Here is a 25,959-nt window from a genome sequence, read left to right as displayed (position 1 = left end):
TGTGAATATACAGTAGAGAATAGTTCAGCAGCCTATTATTTTGTTTTTAACTACCGACAATTTTAACGGACTACTATTTCGTACCCCGTTGATAATTAGTGGCGGATAAAAGTGTTCAGAAAAATCCCATATTTTTAAATTAACTATATTTATTTATTTTGGTCATTATGGTATAAAATTCAATCATTAATTTGTTAACTAAAAATTACATCAACTGTCCCTCTCAATTCTGGGTAAAATATAAAAAAATGTTAAAACTTAACAAATAGTTCCTAAATACATTTTTAATAAGCCTAAAATTTATAGAACTCATTTTCGCATCACCGTTTATTTTAAAATTACATAAGTTTGAATTTAACTTGCTTAATATCAATCGAAACATCAAACGAGTATTACAATCATTTAATATTTATTTTGTAATATACTTTATTTATATATAGAGATATATTTTAAATGATAATTATTATAATATCCTATATTTTTTATTTTATTAATTTTTAATAACAACAACATATAATACTTCAAATTATATTTTAAATTATTATTTATATATACATACACACATATCTATTTACAATTAATTGTTCGTGAATCGAAGAGAATAGTCAAAGGTCAGATGATTTCATAAAATAGTTCAAACATTTTAAGACTTGATTTAATAGACTTTGCTTATCATCTCAGAATCTTATAAAGATAAAGTTTAAATTTGTTCGGAAATTTCCGGGTCGTCACAACTGTTTATCTGGTGGTGAGAAACTATAATCATGCTCAAACGGTGGAGGACATTGTTTATAGTCACTACTAGTTTCTTTGCCTCCTACATTTTAACAATACTCTAAAATAAAAGCAGACCTCTTATAGATATATGCCTTATCCCTTTCAGTTTCATAGCTAATCCTAAAGGATTCTTTTTCTCTCTTAAGGTCATCTATCTCAGCGATCTGTCTCATAATGGTTTGAGTATTTAGCAACACATTGGATTTCAAATCAGTCACTTGGTCATCTAAGGTTTTGATGATTTTCCTAAACTCTCTCTCTCTCTAGTTTTAAAGATCAAGTTATCCTCATACTGTTTCTTAAGAACCTGACTACTTTTCGTAAACACATCAGTTTCCTGTTCTAAGGCAGTACAATTATTGCAGTTTAGGAAAATCTCAGTCAACTTCCTAACCTGATCCTCTAAAGTAACACATCTAGTACAAGTCTTAGCAGATTCCCTATGTTCATTCAGTTGCAAATCTAGGCTAACATAATTTTCACAAACAGTATTTGTTTCAAATTGTACCTTAGCCTTGTTAGAAGAATATGTCATGAACGCATAGAGACGTGTAACCTTTTCCTCATTACGACCAGCTTCTGATTCTGACTCCGATTCCGATTCTGTACTCGAGCTATCAGAACCAATCTTTAAGTTGCCCAACTTTACCTCACTTGCCTTTACAGTTGCTGAGTTTCACACAGAAGATGGATCCACATATACATATGGTTTCTTTGAGTCGTCGTCTGAGGATGAAGATTCACTGTCTGTCCAAATGTCCCCATCACTGTGTATGTCCCACTTAAATTTCTCTTGTACCCTTTTGTTCACAAACCCTCTACGTAAGTAATTTACCCAGTACCATGCTCGATCAATCCTTTCTTCCATTCTGCATCCAAGGCACTTGTACAACTTATCTCGTCCAACACACCCCATCTTTTCTCTCTCAGATTTCTCTTTCTCAACTTCTTCATCAGTCATTTGAACTCTCACAACATTCGCATGATGATCATAAGCGTCAGTCACATCAATAGACCAGTCATAAACCTCATCTTCATATGTTCCTGCTAAGGCCTTAGAAGACTCTTCCGAAATAGGTTTGTTGATTTTAACAGTAGGTTCTCTTTTCTGATTGTGAAATGGATTATGAAAACCTGGTTGCTTCAGCTTGCTACAGTTTCTATTGAAGTGTCCCAACTCGTTACAATTGAAGCACCTAACTTTGTTCATGTCGAAGCCAAACTTGGTGTTCTTGTTGACACCCAAAATTTTCTCACCAGTCTTCTGAAGATACCTCTTTGCCCTACGAATAACACTACCCATAGCCCAGAGGATATCCATTTTCTCCATCTCATTCTGTCCTCTTATTCCAAATGACTGTTTCCAATGTGTCCATTCAGCAAATCATTATACGAGTTCACAATCATAGCAACCAACGCCATATCCTCCTCTACCCCTTTAATAGTATGCAAGCGAATGTTATCTGTTTTCAGGACCTCTGTATTCTTATCCTTGCTAGAAGTAGTCTGACGTAGAACACTTTGTGGAGCTGGAGTAACATATCTAGACGTTAGCTTCTGAGTATTTGAAGTGAAAGCTGTTTGAGGAGGTGTGTGTTTCTTGTTTGTTGAACCAATTGCTGGAGCTTTGTAAACCACAGGGTTTTGAACTACCTCTAATCTATTCAACCTTTCCTGCAGTTCAAGTTCCTTTGCCTGTAACTTAGTAACGAAACTGCTAAAAGAGTTATCCAAGATCACACAAGTTTTCTCAATCTCTTGCACAATAGAATCCCACTTAATCGATAGACCCTCACAAAAACACTGCACGATATCAAATCATTTCAGCTCTGTCAACAAATGACGATACCTAGCCACAGCAGCTTCTAAAGATTCATCAGGCTGAACCGCAAAATTCTTCCATTCCTTCTTGAGAACCATACCCTTAGTTTTTCGGTATTCAACACTCCCCTCAACTCCTCCTTCAATTGCATTCCACATAGAATATGCGGTTAGCTGAGTCTCAAATTGATTAAATATTTCCTTAGAAAATCCTGAGTAAGATGACTGTAGGTTTTGCATTCTAAGTTGTTATCCTCTCTTTCAACTTTATTCAGTTCCATAGGAGTCTTGGATTGTGACAACCCGGAAAATTCCAACCAAATTTAAACTTTATCTTTATATTATTCCGACACGATAAGCAAAGTTTGTTATGTTAAATCTCAAGAATTTTAAACTGTGTTCATACATTCATTATAACCTCGACCAAATTCCGATGATTCACGAACCATTATATATAAATAGATATGTATATATATATATATATATATATATATATATATATATATATATATATATATATATATATATATATATATATATATATATTATAACTTGAGAATATTAATAAAGTATTAAACGTATAATACTTTACACGAACGTATTTGTTTCAATATGTTTATCCATGGAATTAGAAGATAATATCAAATGAATGATTTATCAGATACATTGTGATATAATTACGGGTCCATGTTATGAGGTGCACTGTGATTTAAGAAATCTATTCTTTTTGACAACATTCGGAAAATGGTAAAGTGATTTATAAGTAAGAACGTGGAGTGTAAATAACTTAGATGTTGGATATCGACAAGTAACTCGACATTTTTCATTAAGATGATTTCATACGTTTATTTAACCTTTGGACTTTATACCATGCTTCACCAAAAGACTGTAATTTAAAAACTTGAAACCTATTATGAATATATATGATTCTACTTTTCTAAAACGTTTTATGATATAACGATTTCTATTATTTTAACCTTCAAACAAAATGATTCTTAAATATATTTAGTTTTGAAAAACAAAATTATCATATTTATTTGATTTAGTTTAAAACGTACAAAAACGTTTTCAGTTTAAAAAAGAACTTTATTATTAAAACGTATATAACTTTTATAAATATCTAGAACCACTTTTGACAACTCATTACTTAACCAGTATGATAAAGATAACGATATTTATATTTTATTTTATTAAATATATATAATGATTTAAATTAATATAATATATATTTATACGCGTATTATACGTACATAGTTTTATACTTTTACTATACTTAAACTTTACCTTTACTTTATTTTACTTTACTTTAACTTTAATAATTCACTTTAATAATTTATACTTTAATAATTCACTTTAATAATTCATACTTTAATAATTCGCTTTAATAATTCATACTTTAATAATTCAAAAATCTATTATAAATAGAATTCAATAGGTTTCATTATTTCATAGAAACTTGAAAATATTTTTCTCTAAACTCTCTCAATCGATTTACACACACACACACACACACACACACATATATATATATATATATATATATATATATATATATATATATATATATATTTACTCTGTATTATTTCAAGATATTATTAGTATACATAAAATATTACGACGGAGTGCTGTCCGAGTAGGGATAGCAAAATGACCCGTACCCGATGGGGAAACCTGAAACCCGTTCTAATTGGGCCGGGTTTGACCCGAGTCCGTCGGGTCATGGGCCGGGTATGGGGATGGTTACAAAAAAATTTCCGGGTTCGGGTATGGTTTTAGATACAAACCCGTTTACCCGACCCGTATACCCGACCCACATACCCGTATTATATTATATTAGTATTAGTATTATATTGTTAATGTATGAAAGATTTATCTTATTTTTTTTGAAAACGAGTATAATTTTATTCAATATTATCATATACAACAACTTTTTGAGATGTGATTTTATATATCTTTGTGTATTTGAGTATTTTAGAAACCTTTCAGTCAACTTTTTGTATGTGATATTTTATAATACTTTAAACATGAAGTAGTTAAGTTATTTTTTGATATTTTGATTTGGTAACTTATTGAAAAATAGATATAGAATCACTAATCGGGTATACCCGATTCGTGAGGAAATCCAAAACCCGATAGTATGTAAGTAAATGGGGACCCGACGGATTTCGAGCTGGGTTTGGGGCGGGGTTTCTTAATCGGGTTTGGGATTACCTAAACCCGACCCAAACCTGACCCGATGCCATCCCGATGTCCGAGTGATTTCAAAATTGTTTTTCGAGCGGGATAGAGCTAAGGAAATTATGGGTTATAGCTATGGAGGTTATGGGTATGGTTCGGGAGTATTGCTCGTGAGTCAAACTAGTGTTTATCATCCCCGTTGCGTCTACGTACTTTTTCTGCAATATTGAATCTCAATATTGATACGTGAACACTCATAACTTAACTTTTATATATTATTGTGTATCCTTGACTAGTGCTCGAGTATATAGGATTATGCATGCTTATACGTTCGTTATTGTCGTTAGATAGGTTATGTCGAATCTTGAATTAAATACATATGCTATTAAGATAAGGTATATGATGTGCATGTTGTTGGAAAGTTAGCGAAAAATTGAGAACTTTTCATTTAGATATCGAATGGTTTCGATGAACGGTTTAGAAGTTATAGTCAATTGAATTTTTGTAAAAGTGATTATTATTATCGTCGTTATTATCGTCGTTATAATCTAATTATTATTATTATTATTATTATTATTATTATTATTATTATTATTATTATTATTATTATTATTATTATTATTATCATCATTATTGTCGTTATTAATAAAAGATATTATTGTTATTTTTATTATTATTATTATCGTTATTATCGTTAAGGTTATAATTATTATTATTATTATTATTATTATTTAAATAGTTATTAGTATTATCATTAATATTATTATTATTAGTATTATTATAATTAAAACTAATATTAGTAACATCTAATTATTATGATTACTATTATTATTATTAATATGAACGCGAAAAGACGACTAAAAGCTATTAAACGAAGCGATTAGGAAATAATGAGTATGAGTATTATGATGAAACTAAGATATTGTAAGATATTGATTTAAAGGAAAAATATCGTTTTCATTATTTTACTATTATTATTATTAAAAGTATTATTAATATTAAAACTATCATTTTTACTAAAATTATTATTTTTAATAAAATATCATTGTTAATATGAAACATCATTATTATTATTATCATTTTAGTACTATTATTAATAAAAATTATCATTTTATCATTTTTAGAAAATATAATTATTGTTATTTTTATTAGTAGAATAATAATTATTATTATTACAAAATAATACAACTTTTACTTATTATTATTATTATTATCAATATTATTTTATCAAATAAATATGTGATACAAAGATATTTTACTACGTATAATATAATTACATTAATAATACCTATCATATTATTTTTATGATATTAAATGAACTTTATAAATTTTATTACTTAAGATATATACTAGTATATTTTTGCTATATAAATTTTAATATAAAATTTTATTTATTAATAAAAGAACTATATTATTTACTTTAATAAAATCTGTTAAAAATATTTAAATATATAAAACGACTATATTTAATCTATATAATAATCATGTATAAATTTTGGAAGACATTTTGGTCAATATGACTTTTGTTTACTTTTGCATATTTAGTCTCGAGCATTAGGATTGTGATACACTACGACTTGACCTAAATTGTTAGACAGATATTGATCAAACATATAAATATATATAATTAATATAGGTTCGTGAATCCGAGGCCAACCTTGCACTTGTTCAATGCCATCATATGCTTAATTACTACGAAATACAATATTGTGAGTTTCATTTGCTCCCTTTTTAAATGCTTTTGCAATATATATATTTGGGATTGAGAATACATGCGATGCTTTTATAAATGTTTTACGAAATAGACACAAGTAATCGAAACTACATTATATGATTGGATTATCGAAATTGAATATCGCCCCTTCAAGTCTGGTAACCTAAGAATTAGGGAAATGGCCCCTAATGACGCGAATCCTAAAGATAGATCTATGGGCCTAACAAACCCCATTCTGGAATTTGGAATTTTTTAGTACTTCAATTTAAATGGTGATTGCGATTGCCAATATTTATGGCATACTTGCGAGTAAGCGGGGGATATTCTATATGCATTATGTTAATGTCGATTATCAGGTGTCCATCATATGAATGATTTTTATGCACTTGCGAGTGTAATGAGATTTATGGAAAAATGAGAATCTTGTGGTCTATTATATAAATGGGAAATGATTGATTAAGATAAACTAATGAACTCACCAACCTTTTGGTTGACACTTTAAAGCATGTTTATTCTCAGGCATTAAGGAAATCTTCCGCTGTGCATTAGCTCATTTTAAGGATATTACTTGGAGTCATTCATGGCATATTTCGAAAGACGTTGCATTCGAGTCGTTGAGTTCATCAAGATAATTATTAAACCAATTATAGTTGGATGTATTATGAAATGGTATGCATGCCGTCAACTTTCGATGTAAAGAAAGTTTGTCTTTTGAAAACGAATGCAATGTTTGTAAAATATATCATATAGAGGTCAAATACCTCGCAATGTAATCAACTATTGTGAATTGTTTATAATGTATATGAACGGGTCCTTTCAGTTGGTATCAGAGCGGTGGTCTTAGCGAACCAGGTCTGCATTAGTGTGTCTAACTGATAGTCGTTAGGATGCATTAGTGAGTCTGGACTTCGACCGTGTCTGCATGTCAAAAGTTTTGCTTATCATTTATGTCAGAAATCGCCTACTTATCATTCTTAGTCTAGACACGTCTTACTGCATTGATTGCATGAATAGTGTATAGACAAATTTCATAACTTAGCGTATCTGTTACTGTAAACTTTGCCTGACATATCTCGTAAATTCCTCCGTAATCTACGAAATCTTTTGCGCTATATATATAGATATTCTATGTAATTAGAATACCACCCGATAGCCGAAAAATCATTTCATATCGAAAAATCCTTTATTCAATCGAACGAAATGGAATTCGTCATTAGTTCAAGTCCCTTGAATTCCGATATGGAATCCCACTCAAGCTCCGAAAGCAGTGTGACTGGAATGGATCAACCAATCAGCCATCATCTATTTTGGATGAATTGGGGATGGGTTTGTAGCCTCCTCAATCATTGGAGACAAGAAGAAGGCGATCCTTTCCATCCATCACATTGCCTTCTTGGCGAAGAACCTGAAGCACTTACCGGCAAACCTGTCCGAAACACCATTTTCTCTCTCATTTCCAGAGTATCTCGTCATGATTATATACTACATCAAATTCTAGATTTTATTTGTCCGCTCGTCCGAACCAACAATCACCTCGGTGTAATAAAAGAAGTCAACGAGCTTCGCGCTCGGGTAGTGGCTTTAGAGAATATGGTGCAAAGGTTACAAACACCAGCAGCAGTAGCACCAGCAGCATAACCAGTACTACCATCATCAACGCCAACAGTACCATTACCACCCCCAACCACAACCGCGTCGTAAACCTCAACTTTACAATCTGTCCCACGATCACCAATGTCATACGCCCTGTAGATACCAAGGAATACCAACAACAACAAACGATGAAGTGTTGATTCATAACTTCATTGAAGAAACACTTCGCGGCGATTATGTAATCTCGAAAGTCTTAGAGATTATCTATTCTAATCCTAACCATAAATCAGACGAGTGAATCGAAATGATAGAAGGAAGAGTAGAAACCCTGACAAGAATGATGCGTGATTTATAAGCTAGACTTGTTTTACCAACAGCATCAAAAGTACCGTAGCATCACCATCACAGTCAGTGTCGTCAGTGTCATCAGAATCAGCAGCACCTATAACATCACAAACTCCGTCAGTTTAAGAATCACTGTGGACATCATTACGAATCAATAACGCCTATATTGTATCAACGAGTTATGAAGTATTAACTCACTCCCTCTGAAGAAATTATATGTATATTTTATATATATATAAATTTTGAGATCAAAATAAATCTTTCCATACTAAGCTATTATGTGTGAATCTTAACTACTTGGTTAATTCATAATACTAATATGCAATGAGGTACGTCCTTCGTCCGCAACTTAACCATCGTTAGCTACAATTTTTGTCTCAATTCAATAAATTCCAACTCATAATAAATCAAGTGTATTATTTAAATATATGTTTGATTTTACACTTTCATCATCGATGTACTCGAAACTTTCCAAATAACATCATTCGTACCTGGCGAAGTTCAAAAGAATTTCACAAAAACCAGCATCATATATCAACAAATAACGAAGTATTGATTCATAATATTATTGAAGAAATACTTATGTAATTTCTAAAGTTTTAGGGATTACTCAATTCTAGTTTCAACCATAAATCAGATGAGTTTAATTTAATATTAACTCATTAAATCTATGTTACATCTAAAGAAAATATACACATATATATTTTCGTAAAGATTGTAATAAAATTCTTTTGTACAAAATATTAATTTTGAAAATTTTTGTTAACGGGTAGGTAATACCCGAGAGATATATAAATTCACAATTAATATGGTACATTCTTCGAATCTGATTCAGCAATCAACAACTATACACACTATTTTCTCAACAATATACATTCTTTTATAAAAATCAAAACAACCATACTCGTTCAAATTCAATTACATATGCTGATCTTGAAATCGCAGAATTCAATTCGAAATATAACCAGTATCATCACTCTTATATTCCTATATCTTTCCAAGTTATACTTTGACTTCATGTAACAACCCAACCCGTTAACCAACCAATAACGCAGAGAAAAAAAAAATATTTTGCTGGTACAGCACATGGCGCGGCGCGCCATATGGCCGCGCGACGCGCCAAAGTGGCCTGTCCAAAAAGTCATGAAATGCAAAATGTTTGACCACTTCCCGACGTATTTAGACAAAACGCTTTTAACCATACATTAATATATGTAGAACTAACACGTTCCATTAATAAAATTAGTTTTACGAAGACCGGGCCCACATTGGCCGTTTTACGACTTTCGTACGAAAATACAAGTTTTCAACCACATGATTTGTAATACAAAATTAAGGTCGAGCATGGCGATTGGGGATACGCTACCCAATCCTAATCAATCCAAAAGCAAGCCTTCTAAAGCAACTACGCGAGTCCACTAGTCCCCGCTTACCCGAGCCTCCGCATCCATGCAATCTATAAAAAAGTCAACAACGAGAGGGTAAGCTAACGCTTAGTGAGTGAAAATATACTACATACATATATATGTATAAAATGGACACGCCACAATAATAATCAAATAGCGCATACCGAAGCATCCAAGTATAAGGCAAGCTAAACCTAGCATACCGTACGTTCACTAAGCACAAGCTAACAACACCAACAATATAGTAAGTTCGCAAACAACGTTACGAACAATGCCAATAAGCTACAGCCAGAAGGTTAGCTACATCACGTCAATACAACATTATACGTACACAATATATATATAAAGACGCGTAAAACTCCCAAGGTTAACCATAACGCTATGGTGCTACCGGCTCGTGGTTCACACCATACGCAATTGAGTCATACTCTTTTATAGTGCTACCGGCTCGTGGTTCACACTCGATGCTACTGGCTCGTGGTTCACATCAATTATTTTATAGTGCTACCGGCTCGTGGTTCACACTCGATGCTACCGGCTCGTGGTTCACATCAATTATTTTATAGTGCTACCGGCTCGTGGTTCACACTCGATGCTACCGGCTCGTGGTTCACATCAATTATTTTATAGTGCTACCGGCTCGTGGTTCACACTCGATGCTACCGGCTCGTGGTTCACATCCTATCACACACACATATTATGGCACTACCGGCTCGATGGTTCATACCATAACATTCACAAATAAATACGCCATATACACATACGTATAATTATTCCACTCACAATACTACCCTTCGCCATTGGGGTTATATCTAAGTCCGCATCACAATATTAACCCTTCGCCATTGGGGTTATATAATCCACATCATACCGCGTGTGATAATGTACACACAAATTGTGTACCCCGCCAAAGGTGGCCAACTAAGACTCACAACCGTGCCAATTGGACCTATACACAAGTCCATCAAATCCACCTATATGTGAAGTGAGCTCTATAACCAAGAAACACTTCAACCCGACCCGCACCCATCCTACACATACATATGCACATAGGATATTAACACTCACCTTGTCGCCTTGATGAATGCTTCCAAATAAACCGCCACGCGCCAATGGAAAGTACCTATTCCATTATCACAAACACAATAACACGATTAGGGTTGACTTACAAACCAACCCATATGACACTTAGTGCAATTTCGACCCAAATGCACTTCCAAGTACAAACCGCGCCCAAAATTAACCAATAATCACTAACACAAGTGAAAATGGTCTTAATACGCTAATTAAACCCGATCATAGGTGTTAAACACCTATCTTGCCCAAAAAGACACTTAAACCCTAATTTGACCCATAAGAAGTCAATATCACGCCATTAGCAAGTTTTGACACCAAAACATATTTAACTCGGTTCTATGCTTCAACTTAATCCATTTTAAGTTTATAAACCTTATTAAATCGACAATTGGGTCATAACCGTCACCAAACCCAAATTTTGACCCATAGTCAAAATTAGTCAACCAAATAACCCTAAATGGGTTCCAATACTTCCATAATCACTAAACCTAGTGATTAAACCCAATTACAAGTCCTAACCATGGCCAATTAGTTCACCAACACAAAATCCACCAACAATAACAATAAACCCGATTACTAGCATCCACAAACTCAATTCAAGAGTTTGAATGGGTTTATTAACAATTTAAGTTCAAACCCTAACTTGAATATCAAATCACTAAGATGAAATTCGGAGTTAGAACTTACCAATACCGCCAAAATGATGCCGTTGACGAGTAGAACAACTTTAATACCCGAGGTTTGACCCGAAACACCCTTCTTCTTCTCCAATTGGAGCTCTCTCTCTCTAAAGCTCTACTCTCACTCTAGGGTTTGAAGATGAGAGTGTTTGATGAGTGAAAATGTGATCCAAACTGATCAAAGGATCAGTTTTGATGACCCCAAACCGACCCCAAGTGAAAAGACCAAAGTACCCTTCATTTAGATCTTTTAAAAAGGCTGAAAATTGCATCAGACGGGTTCGGCGCGCCGCGCCGAAAGGTGGAGCGCCGCTCCAACCTTCAGGTCAGTTTTCAGTTTCTTGTTTTGGCCATAACTTTTTGACCGTAGCTCCGTTTTCGATGAATCAAATATCGTTGGAAACGTGATAAGATTTCCTTTCCAATGGTAAGGCTTTGGAACATCAACACAAATTTATTTGGGGTTGAAAGGATACGTACACACCTTGTCACTTCAGACAACGTCCAGTTTCCTTCGGCGTCCGAGCAAGCAACACGTAAACTTCATACATGCATCGTACACCATAAATACATTATGTACAATAAATATTTGGGTCTTACAACTCTCCCCCACTTAAACTCGATCACGTCCTCGTGATCTTCTCCACTTAACCAATCCGGACCTACTCAACGATCCTCACTCAAGTCCCAATACGAACTTTCCTAGACAATTCTTCCCAACGGATCACTTTTAACAACTAAAATCGTCAACCGTGATTTATCAAAACCACAATCCGAGCACTAAAACCTGCTCAATTTCCCATATCGGGAAAAAACTCAACCAACCTCGTACCGAGATATAAATTCCTTAGCGTACCTTTACCACGGACAACGCTAAAAGTGACCAAGTCTCAACCTAAAGTCAACAATCCGAACGCTGAAGATCGAACCACATGAATCCTCACGGATTACTCTTACCACTAAACATCCTTTATAGTGCGCAATACAACCAATACGCCACTATCCTAACATCATAAGCAACGACTAAAACCAAAAGCGCCCAAAACGACTATGGCAACGCTAATCCTAAGGTGTCCAAAATCAACTATTGTCACACCCGTAACAACACGTGAGCGAAACACGGCTATCGCAATCACTAATCACACAACATGGTCCTCACGATCCCACCATCGGTGTATAAAACAACCAATAGATCACTCAACACTTGATGAAGTCAGCGGACCCCGAAGGTCATGCTCCACCAATCAAAAATACTATGATGAAGTCAGCGGACCCCGAAGGTCATGCTTCACCAATCACATACGTACTTTTGGCCTCGAACAACGAGTAGTGCAACATCGCACTCTGTTACACTATAGGGAACCCTAACGGATACCACTAACCATCCACACAATCGAGCAAGAACCACCTATATCAAACATAGGTACAAAATAATAATTCTCTAAAAGAGAATCCGACACATACATCCCTTAACTGAGGGATTTCACCATGCTTACCAAACACGTCCATTATCTCTCAACGAGATTTACCACATTACCACCTTGGTGATAATTCAAATCCAAAATCATAAGTACAATTTACCCAAAATTGTACTCTACCACAATCGACCAAATCTAGGTCCCGACACAAGTTTTGGTTTACTAAAACATCGTCCAAAATCTCACACTAAAACCTCCTCGTGCGGGAGTGTAACTCCTCTACTTGGAATTACGTTCCATAACCGCATCTCGTACACCCGTACAATGCTACCAAAGGTAGACTTTACCAATAATTGGGTCCGCACGGCCCATCACCATGTCTTGCTCCAACTTTGAGCATACCAAGGATCCTAACCTATCCTTGAACATTTCGAACGAAAAGTGTATCACAAATTACACGAACTATACACTCGCAATCATCCAATTGCTTTAGTTTGTCGAATTTCACCCAATCACTCATGAACCTAAGGGTTTCACTTCGGTACCCTGAGTACAATGTAACCGCAACACAATCGGAGTCGAACACCACGCTAGTAGGTATAAAAAAAGGCACCTAATGTCGCGTCACGTAGAATCCTTTACCAACATACATCGAGATCCAAAACACTCGATTTCTCGGGTTTCATCCCACCCGTCGAACCTCATGGTTCATCAACTTCAACACGAGAGCGAACACGCTCTAACATCCGAACACCAAAACTCATTTCCATGGCTTGGTAGAGACATTTCCCAAATACTAAGGAATGCTTGGTTACGCCAAGTCTTACGCCCTTCGCCCGACAATCCAAAGTCACCATAGGGTACTTCCATTAGGAACGTCACCCATATCAATAACATGCACAACACAATTGAGACCTTAAGGGTCTCACTCAAACGAGCTAAACAACCCGATACCAACCAAAATGCCTAAGCACCCAAGGATTCACACCATAGAGTCAAGGCACAACACACCACTTATACGCTCTGCTGAGAGCAAACCGGAACCATAAACGTAGACCGCCCGCTTGCTACAAATTATCTCCAACGGAGAATAAAGTTTAGCTAAGACTTACGCACATACCGCATGTTATTACAAACGAATGACATATGATTTCGTACTAAAAGTACCTGATGTAGCGCTGTTGGGCTTCCGTGCTCCACTTCCCATCATATATTCGCGCTCTAACCTCCTGACCCGATCGTCATGCGATTCGGAACACTCTGACTTCCGGTGTCCCTCCATTCGGCAAATGAAACATCTGATTGTACCTAAAGGCACCACCGTACAATCTTGTGCCAAATGACCCCGTTCCCCACACTTAAAGCACGTAAGCTTGTAACCCTTCTTACTCTTCTTCTTCACATTCCCGACGCCTTCAGGCGTACTTCGTGCCCTCTTACCATGAGCACCGTGTAATCCTAACCTTGCAAGTACATCTTTATCATCGCTACCTCGAGGTTTGGGAAACCTCTTTTCAAACTCTTCCTTTACAACTTTAGTCACTTGGTCTCGGACCACTTTCGTCATTTGTCCTTCGACCAACTCCTTGGTTACTTCTCTAACTCTGCCGGTGAAAATCGAGACATATCGTTCAAACACAGCCTCAATCTTTAACGTTAACTCATCCTTCCCTTCGTGAATAGGCTCACTCGTTCCGCATCCATCTTCCGTTTTCATTCTAAGGAATGCAAACGATTAGATCACGAACGTATAAACCACACGTACAACACCGTCCCATCTTGCTAAACACTCGTCGTACATCACTTACTAGACACGATTTGCACCTGTAATAAGGTTTGCAAGTCCTTATTACGCATACATGCCGTATCGGCTCGTTAGTACAACGACCGCCTCGCTCGATGATATATGCAACCGCAACATAAACAAAGCACAAACAAAATCCTACGCGATATAAACACACTCGAGAATTATTATCACATCACAATAATATATTAATAATATCCGCATTACTAATATACAGGTTAGTCAATCTATAAACAAGGCACTAACTAAATCCATTCCGACCCGTAATCCTACAAGTCCCGCAATAATTAAGCACACACACAAGTCTAAGTCTAGGCACCTCTCTCAAGTCACCTAAATCCCTTAGACCATGCTCTGATACCACTTGTAACAACCCAACCCGTTAACCAACCAATAACGCAGAGAAAAAAAAAAATATTTTGCTGGTACAGCACATGGCGCGGCGCGCCATATGGCCGCGCGACGCGCCGAAGTGGCCTGTCCAAAAAGTCATGAAATGCAAAATGTTTGACCACTTCCCGACGTATTTAGACAAAACGCTTTTAACCATACATTAATATATGTAGAACTAACACGTTCCATTAATAAAATTAGTTTTACGAAGACCGGGCCCACATTGGCCGTTTTACGACTTTCGTACGAAAATACAAGTTTTCAACCACATGATTTGTAATACAAAATTAAGGTCGAGCATGGTGATTGGGGATACGCTACCCAATCCTAATCAATCCAAAAGCAAGCCTTCTAAAGCAACTACGCGAGTCCACTAGTCCCCGCTTACCCGAGCCTCCGCATCCATGCAATCTATAAAAAAGTCAACAACGAGAGGGTAAGCTAACGCTTAGTGAGTGAAAATATACTACATACATATATATGTATAAAATGGACACGCCACAATAATAATCAAATAGCGCATACCGAAGCATCCAAGTATAAGGCAAGCTAAACCTAGCATACCGTACGTTCACTAAGCACAAGCTAACAACACCAACAATATAGTAAGTTCGCAAACAACGTTACGAACAATACCAATAAGCTACAGCCAGAAGGTTAGCTACATCACGTCAATACAACATTATACGTGCACAATATATATATAAAGACGCGTAAAACTCCCAAGGTTAACCATAACGCTATGGTGCTACCGGCTCGTGGTTCACACCATATGCAATTGAGTCATACTCTTTTATAGTGCTACCGGCTCGTGGTTCACACTCGATGCTACCGGCTCTTGGTTCACATCAATTATTTTATAGTGCTACCGGCTCGTGGTTCACACTCGATGCTACCGGCTTGTGGTTCACATCAATTATTTTATAGTGCTACCGGCTCGTGGTTCACACTCGATGCTACCGGCTCGTGGTTCACATCAATTATTTTATAGTGCTACCGGCTCGTGGTTCACACTCGATGCTACCGGCTCGTGGTTCACATCCTATCACACACACATATTATGGCACTACCGGCTCGATGGTTCATACCATAACATTCACAAATAAATACGCCATATACACATACGTATAATTATTCCACTCACAATACTACCCTTCGCCATTGGGGTTATATCTAAGTCCGCATCACAATATTAACCCTTCGCCATTGGGGTTATATAATCCACATCATACCGCGTGTGATAATGTACACACAAATTGTGTACCCCGCCAAAGGTGGCCAACTAAGACTCACAACCGTGCCAACTGGACCTATACACAAGTCCATCAAATCCACCTATATGTGAAGTGAGCTCTATAACCAAGAAACACTTCAACCCGACCCGCACCCATCCTACACATACATATGCACATAGGATATTAACACTCACCTTGTCGCCTTGATGAATGCTTCCAAATAAACCGCCACACGCCAATGGAAAGTACCTATTCCATTATCACAAACCAACCCATATGACACTTAGTGCAATTTCGACCCAAATGCACTTCCAAGTACAAACCGCGCCCAAAATTAACCAATAATCACTAACACAAGTGAAAATGGTCTTAATACGCTAATTAAACCCGATCATAGGTGTTAAACACCTATCTTGCCCAAAAAGACACTTAAACCCTAATTTGACCCATAAGAAGTCAATATCACGCCATTAGCAAGTTTTGACACCAAAACATATTTAACTCGGTTCTATGCTTCAACTTAATCCATTTTAAGTTTATAAACCTTATTAAATCGACAATTGGGTCATAACCGTCACCAAACCCTAATTTTGACCCATAGTCAAAATTAGTCAACCAAATAACCCTAAATGGGTTGCAATACTTCCATAATCACTAAACCTAGTGATTAAACCCAATTACAAGTCCTAACCATGGCCAATTAGTTCACCAACACAAAATCCACCAACAATAACAATAAACCCGATTACTAGCATCCACAAACTCAATTCAAGAGTTTGAATGGGTTTATTAACAATTTAAGTTCAAACCCTAACTTGAATATCAAATCACTAAGATGAAATTCGGAGTTAGAACTTACCAATACCGCCAAAATGATGCCGTTGACGAGTAGAACAACTTTAATACCCGAGGTTTGACCCGAAACACCCTTCTTCTTCTCCAATTGGAGCTCTCTCTCTCTAAAGCTCTACTCTCACTCTAGGGTTTGAAGATGAGAGTGTTTGATGAGTGAAAATGTGATCCAAACTGATCAAAGGATCAGTTTTGATGACCTCAAACCGACCCCAAGTGAAAAGACCAAAGTACCCTTCATTTAGACCTTTTAAAAAGGCTGAAAATTGCATCAGACGGGTTCAGCGCGCCGCGCCGAAAGGTGGAGCGCCGCTCCAACCTTCAGGTCAGTTTTCAGTTTCTTGTTTTGGCCATAACTTTTTGACCGTAGCTCCGTTTTTGATGAATCAAATATCGTTGGAAACGTGATAAGATTTCCTTTCCAATGGTAAGGCTTTGGAACATCAACACAAACTTTATTTGGGGTTGAAAGGATACGTACACACCTTGTCACTTCAGACAACGTCCAGTTTCCTTCGGCGTCCGAGCAAGCAACACGTAAACTTCATACATGCATCGTACACCATAAATAAATTATGTACAATAAATATTTGGGTCTTACACTTCAAAACTGTGCTAGAACATCATATGTATATTAACGATTACAATCTGTGTTCAAACCCTCCAAAATTCCTGAAGACACTTCAAATAATGAACAATCGAGATGATGATCCAACCACATGTTACCCACAGTTATGTATCTGAAAAACTCTTGAAACCAAAGTCGTAGTTTAACACGTATCCATGCCAGACCCTTTGGTATTTATTAGCTAAAATAAATTTTCAATCTCTTTTCAAAGTAGCCAGTTTTGTCACAGCTCCAGCAAGTCGACTTCAACTTTTCAGTCAGACTAACCTTATTATAACCTTGATATATACGTTGCCCTTTCGCCATCATTACCGGGGAACCATTGATATTCCACCACATTAGCAGTAAACTTATCAGCAACCGTAATGATCTAGGATTTTCCGAAAAATCATCAAAACCCCATCATTTACTCATCTGCATCTTGTAACGGGAATTCCCATACGAATCATCGGGAATTAACAATCAGTATTTTGAAATCTCGCAGCATGTCTACGCCAACAGTTATATGTGTACATATAACATCTATCTCCTGGACTTACATACTTCGAATGTGAAGTTTCTGAAAAACACCCTAAACTGCGAACTAGTTCTCGAAATTTTGAAAAATGCTGATGAAGCAGCAAAAACTGTAAACGACCTTAACAGTAAAAAGTTTGATGATAAAGAATAGTGTGTTGGCAAAGCTCAGAAAAAGAGAAGGTTTGGAACTGGAAAACGGATTGAGCCAGTTATGAAGGAGGCTGTGGACAAATCACAAAGACTAAACCGCCTTCAAAGAATCCAAATGATTCAGTATCTGCTGAAGTCATTAACGAATACCTTGCTCCTGACTCTAAACCCTTGCGGACAATATTCTTCATCATCCTCTGATATTAGAAATTTTAAGATATCATCGTATCTTTCATTATAAATATCCTCCATATTTCTGAAGATATTTCCATAATTATTCTTATCCGAAATCATTTACCTCTTCGCACTATCTGTATTACATCATAAAAGAAACTATTTTTGTTTCTAAATTTTGAAACCTTCAAGTTTAAAATAAGAATGTTTTTGAAGTAGTGTTGGAAACTGAAGCATGAGGTAGTATAATATAATGACACTTGATCAACGTGATTATATTACAGTAAGTTATGCTGACTTTCTAAATGGAACGTGATGATTCACAGATCATAACATCATCATGTGCCATGTTACACGACTCTGGTATTATATTTAACCCCTAAGAATATCAAGAAAAATATTTTCTTGATGATTCGGTCTTGTCCGAGGTATTCTAGTAATTTTACAAATCAAGATCTTGTCATTACAATTCCTTTCTTAGAACATTAATTATGTTCATTCCGAAATCCATACCTATAAATTCTGGACCATTATTCGCTTGACTTGAAGTCGGGAAGGGGAGACAAAAGTATGGAACTCTTGAATATAAAAGAAAATATAAAGCTCGACAACAACACATAAATTATAAACCGTGCATATCAATACGTATTGCCACGTAGAGGCACGGGAGTATTAAAATTACTATAACCCCAAGGTAATAGTAGAAATAAATAATATCCTCCGGTGGTTGATGAAAGAGAAGAATGACAGATATGAAAGTGAGGAGTATATCAAGAATCAGTACTGGATGGAGCATATTGACGAATACTTTAAAATATTTGTTGAGGGAGAAAGAATAGAAGGTGTAAATTACAAGGAAACGAAGGGGGTGAATTTATAGTAAAATATCCGACAGAGTAATCAAAACAGATTATCGCATTTAATCAAAGCAGATCCTAACTTCCTTAATTACCAAAGAACCAAATCTTATTACGAAGATTTTCTTTAAATTCCTTGAATTTCGAAAATCAACCGTGACTATGTCATAGGTTAAAAAGAACGTGCATTTACTTATTTCATTCTTTTGTGATAACTTCACTCGTACTCTTCACAAAAATCAAATTGCTTTATCTATATTACTTGATGATAATAAAAATCTAATTTCCAACTCGTATACGTCATGAAAACATACTTATTGTCAGCCATGACCATCCCATTCAAATTTCGGGATGAAATTTCTTTAACGGGTAGGTACCGTGACAACCCGGAAAATTCCAACCAAATTTAAACTTTATCTTTATATTATTCCGACACGATAAGCAAAGTTTGTTAAGTTAAATCTTAAGAATTTTAAACTGTGTTCATACATTCATTATAACCTCGACCAAATTCCGACGATTCATGAACCATTGTATATAAATAGATATGTATATATATATATATATATATATATATATATATATATATATATATATATATATATATATATATATATATATATATATATATATTACAACTTGAGAATATTAATAAAGTATTAAACGTATAATACTTTACACGAACATATTTGTTTCAATATGTTTATCGATGGAATTAGTAGATAATATCAAATGAATGATTTATCAGATACATTGTGATATGATTACGGGTCCATGTTATGAGGTCCACTGTGATTTAAGAAATCTATTATTTTTGACAACATTCAGAAAATGGTAAAGTGATTTATAAGTAAGAACGTGGAGTGTAAATAACTTAGATGTTGGATATCGACAAGTTAAGTAACTCAACATTTTTCATTAAGATGATTTCATACGTTTATTTAACCTTTGGACTTTATCCCATGCTTCACCAACAGACTGTAATTTAAAAACTTGAAACCTATTATGAATATATATGATTCTACTTTTCTAAAACATTTTATGATATAACGATTTCTATTATTTTAACCTTTAAACAAAATGATTCTTAATTATATTTAGTTTTGGAAAACAAAATTATCATATTTATTTGATTTAGTTTCAAACGTACAAAAACGTTTACAGTTTAAAAAAGAACTTTATTATTAAAACGTATATAACTTTTATAAATATCTAGAACCACTTTTGACAATTCATTACTTAATCAGTATGATAAAGATAACGATATTTATATTTTATTTTATTAAATATATATAATGATTTAAATTAATATTATATATATTTATACACGTATTATACGTACATAGTTTTATACTTTTACTATACTTAAACTTTACCTTTACTTTATTTTTAATTTACTTTAACTTTAATAATTCACTTTAATAATTCATACTTTAATAATTCATACTTTAATACTTCACTTTAATAATTCATACTTTAATAATTCACTTTAATAATTCAAAAATCTATTATAAATAGAATTTAATAGGTTTCATTATTTCATAGAAACTTAAAAATATTTTTCTCTAAACTCTCTCAATCGATTTACATATATATTGTTAACACCTATTTCCTTATGGGGTAAGGCTTAGTGTGTCAACACAATACTAGAAGTTATCTAGCTTTAGGAGAGCGGAGTGTTGCCGATTGATGTTTACCCTTGGAAAATAATCCCTGCAGACCCGGTTCACAAGTGTAGAAACTTGTGGGGTGGCTTAATCAATCTGTCGTCCGCGGAGCGTAAAAGTGCTAGCCGGATGACTTCTAGTAAGAGAAAGTAGATAGAGAGAGAGAAGTGAAGTCTCAGCTCTCAAAGTTGTCAGAATATCTGAACTCTGTAAAATGACGACCCAAGGGGTCTATTTATAGTGTCAGATCCACCAGATTGCTCGGGGACACGTGTCAGATGATGATACGTTCTGTTACTTGTGATCCGAAATTTACGCTGAAGGTGGCGTTCTCCGACCAGGGCTTACGCGCTAGGCGGCCTTCAGGGCTTACGCACAACGGAGCAGCCTGTACAGCGGAGAACGCTGGATGAATAACTCTACAAAACTGTTGGTTCCAGCCTTCTTGATGCGACTTTTATGCAACCATTACGCCTTTTATGCGTGTATACTATAGGATACACCATTAAGTCCCCCCAATTTAATGACTTAAGCATTTGAAAAATGATTAAGTTATTAAACTTTTGATAACGTAGGCCAAACCAGCCTGTTCATTGCCCATTTGCATCGGGGAAAACATTACAGGAATTAAATGATAGGCGAAATTTACTGACATTGTGATGATTGCTTTTTGCATGGCCACAATACCCCACATGCCTCTAGCTGTAAAAAGGTATTTCGATGTACTCGCTCTTTAATCATGTTCTTACACGTGTGTGGTTGAAATTAAAACCCCCAAATTCACCACCTGATCACAGCTGTTATATCTTTTTGCTTTTTAACCACCATAAACCCTAACCGATCATTTACTTTTACAACTTCCTTCTACAATGTTCATCTTCTTCCATCAATACCTGTTTCATTAGAACATTAATGGCAGCCATAAAGGATGTTTCAGTTATTCATAGCAGAGTAAATGAGAAATATTTGGGCGAGCTACTGCAACATTTTCCTAGATTAGCTGGTGTTGAACCAATGATTCCTGCAATTAATGCCAGAGCCTGCTCACCGCCCCCTGGTAAGGTTGCTATTTATAGCCATTCAATTTTCAATTTTTGCTTGAGACTGCCATTTACACCATTCTTTTTAGAAGTTTGCAAGTTTTACGGTGTTGCTGTTGGTCAATTTGAACCAGCATCAATTCGAAAGATTCCGATTTTTGAAATGTATTGTCGCGCAAGGAATATAGAGCCATCTATTCGGATATTTTGCCATTTGGTACGTATAGCACCCCATGAAAAAGGTTGGTTCACATTCAACAAAGTTCATGGATTTCTGAAACCTGCACCTGATCATCCCGGCGATAACTGGTATGCTTCATTTATCTTTATTAATGAAGATACAATTGATGACCAATACTCAGCTACTCGAGTGTGGCGCAAATACTTGCATACCGTATCAGTTACCTTTCCAAAACTCGTTACCAAGGAAAACATTTTGTTTAAGAAAATTAAAGCTGAACAAATCAATGACATTAAATATGGAGAACACATGCTCTTGCTGACATCCGTAAGCCAAGATTGGGATATCACACAAGGTTATGCCTGTGTTCTTGCTGGGAGGAAGAGTAAGCATTTACTTTTGCTACATATGCTTAATAAGATGCTCTCCTTTATCTATCCAATTAACCACTGTGACTTTTAAACTTTTGCAGAAATTACTCCGCTTACCGCCATGCTGTCATCGTCTTATTCACAGCTTACCTTTACTACTCAGAAAATTATTGATGATACCCCCAAAACAGATGAAGTGAGGGAGGAGGAAGATGAAGAAGAAGAAGAAGAAGAAGACATAGGTATGAATCGAGTTGCCTCTAGAGAACGTCGTGCCTCGGGTAATGAAAATGATAACACCGAATTATGTAAAATTCCATATCAAAACCTGTACTTGTTTTCTTGTATGCCCAGTACTGGTGGATTTTATAATCCAAACCCTTCCTTATATTTTATGCCACCCTTGAAATGTTGTGAAGCATATTAGAACTCTTTTATAAGTAACAATTTCCCTTTATCTCCAACAGCTGGTGCATCACACCAAGACACTACATTAGTGACTCTTCCACCTTCCGCCAAGAGGAGAAGAACTGGTCAAATTCCTCCGTCATCCGCTCAACAAGGAGCTGGCCCTAGTTCTTCTCAACAATAAATTACGCTTCCCAATCTTGACACAAATATGCTTTCCTCCCTTTTAAAAGGACCACCACACTCTTACGAAGATTTCATAACTTTTTTGAATGCCATGGTGTGTCCTTCACTAGCCCAATTTTTTAGCAGCCTATCTGATGCAGATGCCAAGAAGGTTAAGGCACAAAGTATCATTCTGAACATTGCTTCTGGGTTAAATGACCTTCAACGCCTATCTGAGTTGCAAAACAATGAAGTCACCACAAATAAGGAGCTATCTGCTGAAAAGGAGAAAGTAGCCAGGACTGAACAAATAGCTACGTCCTTAAAGAGGGAATATGAGACGATGAAGAGGCTTTATGATAATAGCAACAATCAGAGGGCAGAGTATAAAGAACAAGTCAAAGAACTATCCTCCAGAGAAAAGCGGCACTTGAGTAAAATTGATGAACTAGTAAAGGAGAATGAAAAAATACTTGAGCAGAATAACGCTTTGAAAGAACAGCTTAAGGCTAAAGAGGAGAATGAAAGACGTATGATAGCTGGGATTCCTGCCCTTGTAGAGCGTATCTTTAATTGTCAAGCTCTGTCTCACAGGATACGCGAGTTTGTCCGTCTTGCGAAGTCTGCTGAACGACTAAATTTTTTCAATTTTATGAAAAGAAAACTGCCAGAATTGTCAAGTCCAATGCCTGTTGTTATTACATCAAAGATTAATGAAAACGCCATAAAAGAAGCTAATGCAGCTGGTGCACTGATAGAAAATATGAAGTTTGCTGATCTTGAAAATCTTTGTAAAAGACCAAATGTAACAATAGATGATGTATTGAATTATACTCCGCAGGATGAATGAAATACTACGTTTTTATACATCTGCTTTTGCATAACGTTTAATATTGTACTTGGTTGTATATATTATAAATATGTTGTAATTTAGTAAGATTGTTGTAGTGAACAATGCACAAGATATTGAGATTGTACTTTGCAATCATTATGCTTGTAAATATTGAAATTATATTCTCCGTTATACGCCTTCCGTCACGAAACTTGTGAGGAAAATTTATGAATTATTTTCGCCTTTAAATGTTTTGCTAGACGCCATGGTCCATTTTCCGTTTTGCTCTGCATTTTGTGTGTATAAGTTGTGTCATGACATTTTTTGTAGATTCGTTTCATCGCCTCGATGCTTTAGTGAGTTCTACATGTCTCACTATTGATATAACCATTTTGAGTATGATTGCACTTTTAACACCGAAAGGCTATCTTTCTTTCTGCGGGTAGGGATGACACACAGCTATGTGACACCTGGGCTAAAAAATCCTTGGCCGGATAAAATTTATGAAAAATATTGCCATAAGAATAATTGCTATTATTCATATTCTCAAAGAAATTTTTACATTTATGACTATATCTCATGCATTTGACAGTTGATCAAGCTGTCCATGCATATAGTGCTACACATAAAATTTCCTTAAATTCATTGCATTCCAAGCTCTTTCATATTGCTCGCCGGAAGGCGCAGCAAGCATGTATCATCCATTCTGATTTACTTTTGTGACCTTATAAGGTCCTTCCCATTTTGGGGCTAGCTTTCCAAATTTGATTTGCCTGCTAGCCTCATTATCTCGTAGCACTAAATCACCTACTTTAAACTGCACATGCTGCACTTTCTTGTTGTAATATTTTGCCATTTTATGCTTGTGATCTGCTTTCCAGATGTCGGCCATCAACCTTCTTTCCTCCAACAAGTTGAGATTCTCCCTTAATGTTTCAGAATTAGCTTCAACATCAAATGCCATAATGCGTTGCGTTGGCACACATATTTCAGCCGATATCACTGCCTCTGTTCCATTCACTAGACTGAAAGGTGTTTCCCCCGTGCTCCGCTTTGGCGTTGTCCGGTGTGCCCACAACACATTTGGCAGCTCATCCACCCATCCAGTTTGACTCTGACCCAACCGTGCCTTAATGCCAGCAACAATTTCCTTGTTGATAACCTCCACTTGTCCGTTCGCTTGAGGATGAGGAACAGATGTAAAGTTTTGCTTTATGCCCAGCTCTTCACACCAACTCTGAAATGGATTTTCTGCAAATTACTTGCCGTTATCGCTGACTATTTCATTTGGCACCCCATAACGGCATACAATATCACGCCAGTCAAACTTCTTGACATTTTCTCCTGTGTTTTTTGCTAAAGCCTTTGCTTCAATCCATTTCGTGAAAAAATCGATTGCTACCACCAATAACTTAGCATTACCAGTGCTTCTATTGAATGGACCCACAATATCAATAGCCCACTTGCATAACGGCCAAGCGGATGACACCGGTATCAAGTCATACTTTGGAAGACGCTGAATTGTACCATGCCTCTGACAACTCTCACATGTTTTTATGATTTCTGCGACATCTAGATAAAGGGAAGGCCAAAAATACCCTTGTCGCATGATCCGTGATGCCACAGTACGGAAACCGGAGTGTTGAGAATAAACTCCTTCATGCATTTCTTTGA

Source organism: Rutidosis leptorrhynchoides, chromosome 1, assembly GCF_046630445.1.
Source record: "Rutidosis leptorrhynchoides isolate AG116_Rl617_1_P2 chromosome 1, CSIRO_AGI_Rlap_v1, whole genome shotgun sequence".
NCBI lineage: Eukaryota > Viridiplantae > Streptophyta > Magnoliopsida > Asterales > Asteraceae > Rutidosis > Rutidosis leptorrhynchoides.
This window is presented reverse-complemented; position numbering follows the sequence as displayed.